This window comes from Homarus americanus, unplaced genomic scaffold (genome assembly GCF_018991925.1).
Source record: "Homarus americanus isolate GMGI-L3 unplaced genomic scaffold, GMGI_Hamer_2.0 scaffold32583, whole genome shotgun sequence".
Lineage (NCBI taxonomy): Eukaryota > Metazoa > Arthropoda > Malacostraca > Decapoda > Nephropidae > Homarus > Homarus americanus.
The window spans coordinates 420,631-430,730 of NW_024713129.1; positions in this window are offsets into that span (position 1 = coordinate 420,631).

A 10,100-nucleotide genomic window follows, 5' to 3' on the forward strand; every position below is an offset into this window, starting at 1 on the left:
CGCACGCAGTTTGAAAGGTCTTGTCCTCCTGAACTTGTGGCTAAAATCAGGGCTAATGGAGTTAAGACGTCGAAGGAAATGGCAAGCAAATCAGACGCTCATTTCAGCGCTTTCGGGTACCACACTCGGAGGCGGTGGTCGAACAGGGAGTCGGCAGGTACCCAACAAAGTCAACAACATCTACAGAAACAGGCAACGAACCCACCCAGGCAACAAGGAAATAACCAGCAACCACAACCGCAAAGACAGCAACAGAAACAGCAGCAGAAGCAGTACCAAGGCCCCCCGAAGTATCAGGACAGTTGGCGCCCGGGCAACAATCCACGATGGAACCGGCGGCAGGAAGCCGCCGTGGCTCAATTCGTAGGCCAAGGTGCCAGCAATAATAATCCACAAAGAGACCAGCAGCAGGAAGCCTCCGGTCTTCAAACTGTGGGCGGGGAGTGGCCTGACCCTCCAGCAGGGCCGATCGTCATGCAACCTGAAGCAGGGGCTCAAACCGAATCAAGTCTACCCCAACACCCCTACTGACTAACTGCCGCCTCCAACCTCTCCTCGAGGGGTCACCCCACCTTTCTTGTTAAACCTGGATACGTTGGAGGAGTTCCAGCGACTATCATGCGAGATAGTGGGGCATCGGGCTGTATTGTCAGGAAAGAATTGGTGGGGCAACATCAATACACCGGAGCACAAGTAAGTGTTAAATTAGCCAATAGTTACATTCAAACGGTTCCAGTGGCCAAGATTGAGGTGGACACCCCCTTCTTCTCAGGTTGGGTCACTGCAGCAGTCATGAGGGAACCTATATACGATCTCATCATTGGGAATATCAAGGGAGCAAGAAACAGTTGTGCAGTGGATGCTGCAACCCAAACTGATGCTGCCGCTTTGACCCAAGTTAATGCTGCTGCAGTCACTCGAGGGTATGGCCCAAACAAAACCTCGAGTCACCCCATTGGCTATTGCCACATCGTCTGATCTCATCAATAGTCAGGATGTCGTCCAAGAGCAAGAGGATGACAGCACTCTCACTTCGGTACACAAGAGTTTGATAGTTGGACCATCAAGGAGACATTTGGGAATCGAACGAGGTTCGTAAAGAAGAGGAACCGTCTCTACCGAGAGACTGTGACGTCTCTGGGTGAAACACGACTGCAGTTCGTGGTTCCTTCCAAGTACCGCCTGGCTGTGTTCAAGCTAGGTCATTGCATTACTCTTGGCGGTCATATGGGTAAAAAGAAGACCTTTGACCGCATCAGTGCAGCATTCTTCTGGCCAAGGATGGGCCAGGAGATCACCAGGCTAGTCCGCTCTTGTGATGTGTGCCAGAAAACCAGTGATCGAGGGCGAGTTCCGCCTGCACCACTACGGCCCCTCCCACTGATCTCTGAACCCTTTGAAAGGGCGGCGGTGGACATTGTAGGGCCGATAAACCCAAGGGCGAGCGACGGGGCAAAGTATATTCTCACCTTGGTGGACTTTAGCACGAGGTGGCCCGAGGCTGTGCCCTTGAGGAACATTGAGGCCACGACTGTTGCAGAAGCCATGTTGGAAATCTTCTGTCGGGTTGGTATTCCCAAACAAGTCCTCAGTGACAGGGGAACCCAGTTTACTTCTGCCATGATGGAGGAGTTGATGCGGTTGTTATCGGTAAAGGGGCTAAAGACAACACCCTATCACCCGATGTGCAACGGACTCTGTGAGAGGTTTAATGGGACGCTGAAGAAAATGCTCAGGAGGATGGCAGCCGAACAACCTAAGGAGTGGCCACGCTACATTGCCCCACTTCTGTTCGCGTACCGGGAGGCGCCACAGAGCTCGCTCAAGGTGTCTCCCTTTGAGCTTATGTACGGCAGGTCCGTCCGGGGACCACTACAGGTTCTTCGGGAACTGTGGGATGATGAGGAATCAGATCCGGAAGTCAAGACCACTTATACATATGTCATTGACTTAGCTGATCGTCTCCAAGAAACCTGTCAACTGGCAAACCAAGAGCTGATCAAGGCTCAAGAGGTCCAGAAGACTTACTATGACAAGAAGGCCAAGCTTCGTTGTTTCAAGCCAGGTGATCAGTGCCTGGTTCTGTTGCCTACGATGCGCAATAAGTTACTGGCTCAGTGGAAAGGTCCATTCGACATTGCAGAGCGTGTCTCGGATCTGACTTACATCGTCCAGGTGGGATCTCGACGAAAGAAGTTCCACATCAACATGCTGAAGAAGTACTTCCAGTCACCGATCCGGGGTACAGTCTCCACTGAGGAAGACAGGGACGAGCCTTCCCAGTGTGATTCAGGGGTAACTTGTGCTGCCACAGTGATCTCTGACAGTGATGAGGAGGATGGGCCTGTCACTGCACACTCCCGCCAGAGTGAGACTTTCACGGACGTTGAGGTGAACGGAAATCTATCAGCAGAGGAACGAGATGCCATTGGCTCTCTGTTGCATCGCTACAAGGACATCTTCTCTGATAAGCCAGGAGTTGCCCGGGTCGACTGTCACACTATTGAACTGACCAGCCCTACACCTGTTCGGGTAAAGCTCTATCCTATACCTATGCGACTACTGGACACTGTCAAACAAGAAATTGAGGAAATGGAAGCAGTAGGAATCATCGAGAAGTCATCGTCTCCATACTGTAGTCCTATGGTAGTAGGGTGTGTCATAGGAGGGAAGATCAGCTAAAACTAATGGCCCATCACTTTTTTGGTAGATTTTATTGTATATAAACAGAAAATAATTTCAGTTTTAATATTTTGCAACCTTTTGCTTGGTAAATTTTAGCGTGAAATTTATCGAAAATCTAACGTACAGCTGCATTAGTGCATTACAATTAAATAGTGAACATTGCTTTCTGACTTCATTCTTTAACAACCCAACTAACATTATTTTTTTCTGTTTCAGATTCTGATGCATTTATAAGTTGATAATATGATGGCTGCTTGTGTCAGGACGAGGAACCGTATCCAGCCATCTCAAATACTATCTTAAGTCTGGGAGGAGAGCGCCCTGAAGTCGGAGTTGCCTACATTGAGAGATGCTTGAGATACGGTGTTTTAACTAGGCAAATCAGTGAAAAGAACCAAAGAACTTACACAAACAAAGACATTGCCAGTGATATGACCAAAGCTGTCTTGGCACAGTACACTCTGGCTAACGCTCAGTTCAAGCTTCCAGTCATAACAAGTCAGAAGAAGATTAGTGAGAGACTGCTAGCCAGTTGGGAAAAGGCAAGAGATATCTCTCTTAGGAGAGGAAAACTTGCAGTTAAGGACAGCTTTGCCAAGCAACTGGACCAGTTATTTGACATAATTACTTGCAAGTGCCCAATTGTTCTCTGTCCTGAGTTTGGATGCGATCGTGACTGTAAACCCGAGGCCCACATCTCCTGTATTTGCAAGCGTGAACTGAAGATTCCTGTGATCGAACTGGCATTTGTCAAAGCACAGAGAGAGAAGATCATATAAATAGGCTCTCATGATTTCGCAGCTGTTATTCCGGAGTCCAAGAGACAGGAGGCTGCTGGGCAGAGACAGAAGAGGGAGAAGAGTTGCCGAGGAAAAGAGACTGAGAAGGCCCAGGTGAGGTAAAAAAGGCCGATGATTGAGTCAAGCTGATCCAGAGTTTAATGATTCCCCCATGGCTGATCCGAGTGCTGACTACAGGAGAATGGTGACTTTGTTCCTAACCCAGAAAATAATGATCCCAAACCTCCAGGCATAAGATTCGAAATAGGAAAGATATCCTGAGCATAGCTCTGGCCAGCATGCGACACCACACTGGTCTCAGAAACTGCAGAGATAGCAACAGCTGCCTGGATTGACGGTGGTTTGATAACACCCGATGATGTTCACCTGGTGATAGATCATAACAAAGTAAGGAGAGCTCAGGAGAAACTTGTCAGTAACCTAGAAGAGGAGTTTGATAAGGGGATAAGAGAAAATGGAATCAATTGTTTGTTCTTTGATGGGAGAAGGGATGACACTAAAGTGTTCATGAAAGTTGGAGATTCTGACAAGTTGTTCCTTGCCATGGTGAAGGAGGAACACTACTCCTGCTGCAGTGAACCAGGAGGGAAGTATTTGTGGCATTTCACTCCAGAGAAAGATGACATCAGGAAACCAGCTGAGATAGTGGCAGATAACATTGTGAACTGGCTCAGAGAGAGGAACGTAGACCAGACCCTGCAGGCCATTGGAGGGGACAGCACCAACACGAACACAGGGTGGCAAGGGGGGTCATACAGTGGATAGAGCGGAAGATTGGGAGGAAGCTGGTCTGGATTGTTTGTGACCTCCACACCAACGAGTTGCCACTCAGACATCTGATCCAGGAGCTGGATGGCAAGACTCTTTCAAACAACAGATGGTCTGGTCCTCTTGGCAAGATGCTGGACTCTGCCACTGAGTTAGAAATAAATCCGAGCTTTGAAAAAATCACAGTTGGCCCTCCACTCGTTGAGCTTGCACATACTGTACTGTCATTGACGACCTGAGTACTGACCAGTACTATGGTTACATGATTTGCAGTGCCATCAAAACTGGGGTCATGCCTGATAGACTTGCTTACCTGCAGATAGGTCCAGTCTCACATTCTAGGTGGCTCACAACGGCTCTCAGGTTCTGCAGAATTTGGGTCGCTCATCATAAACTGAAAGGGAACCAGCTTAACAACCTGAGACTTATTGTCCAATTCATCGTGAGTGTCTACTTGCCAAATTGGTTCAACACCAAGGTCAAGCCATCGTTCTCCGAAGGTCCGAGAGACAAGTCTCTTCCAGTTTGAGCTCCCCTGAGAGTCAGCCAAGGAAGGTTGTTCCAGATTTTCGTGGAGCAGACTGTGAGGAGATCTTCCCGTATGCTCATCCCAGGCAGTTCTGCAGACAATGCTCTGCAGTAAGGATGAGGTGAGAGAAGAGGCAGTCAAAAAAGATCTTTGATATGAGACTTGGTGAGAGTGATCTGGGCATGACGAATCAGCAGAGATTTGATTCCTTCAGGTCAGGAAGACTCCCTGAAGTCAATCTAGGTGCCAAGACCCTCACTGATCTCATAGATCTGATAACATCCAGGCTGGCAGTGAGCCCCCTGCCTGCAGCCCCACCCAATGTTCAAGTCAGAGCTTTCTGGACAACCCCATGCATATCTTCCTGCCTGGCCCTCGCACACCCAGAGTATAGCAGAGCGTTGTACAGCAAGTGAGCGAGGCCAGCAGTCACGCAGGCAGCCAGGAGAGGAGGGAAGGCCACATCCGCTGGAGCTCAGGTGGTCAGCAGGGAGGTGATGAGTAGAAACAGTAGCTAAAGAAAAGACATGTTCTCTATGGTGTGCAGCAAACACCGGGTCGTAGTAGTAAAACCGGTTTTTGTATTTGATGATTTTGTTTTCTAAAGGAATATTAAATTTAATAAATGTGTCAAGACTATTTGCTCTACTGGCCTGGATCATTTTCATCCTAATAAATTAACCTGATACATTTACTTTACTTTTACTTTACTTTAAATAAGCTATTTAGTGGTGTTGGTAAAAGGGTGGGAATACTGAATTTTCATAAGATTTCAAGTTAAAATTTACCTAGCAAAAAATGAAAACTTTTCAAATCTGAAGATAGCACATGATTCTGCACATAGAACTACATCATTAATACCATGGGCCGGTTGGCCTGTGCATTGCACAGGCCAACCGGCCTATTGCAGACTCCATATTTTCTTATGTTCTTATGTTCTTATATAACATCATCCATCATCACTACTTATAACACCATCCATCATCACTACATATAACACCATCCATCATCACTACAGATCGGTAAAGTAGTTCCGAGATTCTCGTGCGGACACACACGGTAGGATGCCACCCTCCGGGAGGCTCCTCATTTTCTCACTGTAGTGCATTAGGGTAGACCACATATTTGGTTTTGCCATTAGCAGTAAGTATGTACAGATTTTGGCCAGTTCCCACTCTGGAGCATCCAACATAGAACTGTCCATGAGAGAAGGAAGGAAACACTTGCTATCCATGCCAAGTTTGCTCCAGGCGGCTCAATCGCTAGGCCACGGTAGGACACTACCCTCCGGGAAGCTCCACATTGTCTGTCTCACTGTTCACTCCCCAAAACTTCTTCTTCCATCAGTATTTCATTAACGGTGTAAGTAAGTTCCATTACAACGTTACAGTAAAGTATATTTATTTAGCATTAAACTGTTATTATTTTATTGTCTAATCATCACTACATATAACACCATCCTTCAATACTACATATAACACCATCCTTCATCACTACATATAACACCATCCATCATCACTACATATAACATCATCCATCATCACTACATTTAACATCATCCATCATCACTACAGATCGGTAAAGTAGTTTCCGAGATTCTCATGCGGACACACACACACACAAACAAACACACAGACATACTTCTTTGTTTTATATGTATATATATATATATATATATATATATATATATATATATATATATATATATATATATATATATATATATATATATATTGTTACGAGTTGGGGATTTAGAATATAGTTATACGTCTACCCAGATCCCAACAGGTAACAAAAAACAAAAAAAACAAAGACAATCGGACTATAAAAGGGTAGACAAAGGATGCGAGTTTTCGTTGTGTATAATAGAGTACCATAAATCCCTAAACAAAATATTCAGCTTATAAATTACCCTTAACCAAACTTAACCTAAACATTAACAATATATACATATTAATACAACATAAACAATTTTGAAGCAAGTGGACGTGGGGGAGGCAATACAAGATACAAATACTTAAGTGAGGAGCTGAGATGGCTGACGAGTAAAGCTGAGTATTGTAGAAGACGGTAGGTAGTCACTGCACCGTAGGTTTAGAGGATAGATGATCCTGTGGTCACTTCCCAGAGCCAAGTGCTCTCTCCTCGAATTGGAGCTCACAAAGAAGACTTGGAGGAAATGACGCAACAACCAGGATATGGAGAAGGGAAACCCCGGAGTGTTAAATAAGACGAGTCATACTCGTGTCTCGTCCCTAGATGGCGTTGCTCGTGGTGCTGGGTAGGTAGATCAGGACAATAGATGGCGTGGTTTGTAGTGCTGGGTGGAGGGGTTCGTAACACACCCCCCCTCCAAAGACCTCCGTAGCGCGGGCGCGAAGGAGGTGATCACCTGGTGCGTCTGGAGAGTAGCTGCTGCATTTCCACTGGAGCTCGGGATAAGGAGTCTGCAATCAGGTTGTCCACCCCCTTTATGTGCCAGACTTGTAGATTATAGGGCTGGGTGAGGAGAGCCCAGCGGAGGATTCGCTGGTTGGAGGTCTTGTTGGTTTGGATGAACGTGAGTGGGTTATGGTCGGTGAAGACTAGGGTTGTTTGTGGGCAAGACTGGAGGTAACATTCAAACTTCTTTATTGCCAACACCAGAGCCAGGGCCTCCTTCTCTATGGTCGAGTAGTTGGTCTGATATTTTTTCAACTTGGCGGAGTAATATGCCACAGGGTGAAGAACATCAGTGGTTGGGTCGGGTTGTAGGAGCACAGCCCCCACTCCGACACCACTAGCGTCGATTTGCAGATGGAAGGGCGAGGTGTAGTCAGGGGGGTGGACTACAGGCTTGGAGGCAAGGAAGGCTTTGAGGCGGTGGAAAGACTGGTCGCACCTCTGGTTCCAGATGTAAGGGACCGCAGAACTGGTAAGGTCTGTGAGGGGTCCAGCCACGCTGGAGAAGTTACTGGGAACCCAGCGGTGGTAGCAGCATCCCAGGAGATTAGCAGGTTCCTTCCCTCGTCCTTGGAGTGGGGAAGGACAAAGATGAAGAGTCGCTGGGTCTCCTCGCCTGTAGCAACGATATGTCCCAGGTAAGTCACCGAGGCCCGGCCAAAAGCAGATTTAGCCAGGTTTATGGTGAATCCAGTCTCTTGCAGTCGTGCAAACAGTATCTCCAAACGCACCAGATGTTCGTCCCAGCTGTCCGACACCACCACCAGGTCATCCAGGTAGGCGAACGTCCCACCTAGGTCCTGAATAAGGTAGTTGATGGCCCTCTGGAATGTGGCCGGAGCATTAGAAAAGCCAAACGCCATAACCAAATATTGAAAAAGACCAAATGGAGTTATAAATGCCGAGATTATTTTTGCCCTATCCGTGAGTCCCACTTGATAATATCCTTTAAATAAGTCCACCGTACTGATAAATTTGGCACAGCCTATGCTGTCTATTATATCTTCAATCAAAGGTAAAGGGTAGGAGTCTGAGACAGTGACCTGGTTCACCAAATTGTTGGCAAAAGATTTGAATGTTACCTCAGTCTTGCCCTAAAGCAACCTAGTCTTCACATTCATAACCAGCTCCGTTCATCCAAACCAACAAGACCTCAACCAGCGAATCCTCCTGTCCTCATAATCTGATCTGCTTTGCAAGAATTGGACAACCCACGATTACAGACTCCTTATCGAGCTCCGGGTAGAAATGCAGCAGCTACTCTCCAGGCAGCACCAGGTCAGTCACCTCCTTGGCGCGCCAGCCGCCTCACCGGAGGTCTTTGGAGGGTGTTACAGGCCTCCACCCAGCACCTCCCCGAACCCGCCATCTGTGTCACAATCTACACCTTTCCCGAACGCGCCATCTAGGGACGAGACACGAGTATGACTCGTCTTAGTTAACACTCCGGGGTTTCCCTTCTCCATATCCTGGTTGTTGCGTCACTTCCTCCAAGTCTTCTTTGTGAGCTCCAATTCGAGGAGAGGCACTTGGCTCTGGGAAGTGACCACAGGATCATCTATCCTCTAAACCTACGGTGCAGTGACTACCTACCGTCTTCTACAATACTCAGCCTTACTCGTCAGCCATCTCAGCTCCTCACTTAAGTATTTGTATCTTGTATTGCCTCCCCCACGTCCACTTGCTTCAAGATTGTTTATGTTGTATTAATATGTATATACTGTTAATGTTTAGGTTAAGTTTGGTTAAGGGTAATTTATAAGCTGAATATTTTGTTTAGGGATTTATGGTACTTTATTATACACAAAGAAAACTCGCATCCTGTGTCTACCCTTTTATAGTCCGATTGTCTTTGTTTTGTTTTTCACGTTATCATAGTCATCAGTCTGGTCTAAACAGTTATAAACTCTCGAGCCTTACCATAGTATAATTTAAAGACCTTACTGACACCCACTGGTCCTTTGGCCACTCATTCTTCCCGGCTATTTTCTCAAAAGTCCTAAATGACCCGTCCATATCGGATTCATCAAACCCGGGAACAAGGGAAGAAGCAGTAGCAGGGTTAAAAGCAGCTAGTTTCTCTTTTAATGCCACTTCTTTAGATTTAAACTCCGATGTTAAGGTGACTTCTGTCTCTCTCACCTGTAGTTCTTTCAGTCTAACCTCCTGCTCCAACTTGTCCTGTTCCAACTCGAGTTCTTTCATTTTGATTTGGAACTCGAACCTTGCTCGTTCTAGTTCTAAGGCGTCTACTCCTTGTGTTTCTTCTTGAGGGCTAGCCAGACCTGAGGCAACTTCTGAGTGATGAGGGGTGGTGGATAGTGGTTGAAGTTTCTTGGACATGGGCGTTAATCTGTCAACAGCGGATTCTTTTAAAACTTCTTGTTGAACCAACACTTCAATCACATGATTTTTTAACATTTCCTTAGACAGTTGCTGTGAAAATGGGATATTGTAATAGTTGGGTATTTCTTTCCATTCTTTCTTCAGGATATTAACACGTAATTTAGCTACGGAAGGATTTTCAATAAAATCCTGGAGATCAAAACCTGAGGTGGCCATTGTTAAGAAAAATAGGATAAATTAACTAATGGTCAAAAGATAAGATAAGTGGATAACCCTAGAAAATATCACGACAGTGGATAACCAGAAAGTCCCAGAAACTAACCAAGTTATACCTAGGGAAATTACACTTATGATTATTGTTCTTCTGAGAAGATCCTTAGATAAGGATAAGAGACTTGAAAGAGGTAGGGCGTATTATTGCATTAATATAAAGATCCGGATTAACAAGCCTGATATACTTGAAAGAGGAAGGGCGTATTACGGCATTAATATAAAGATCCGGATTAACAACCCTGATAAATGGTATGATT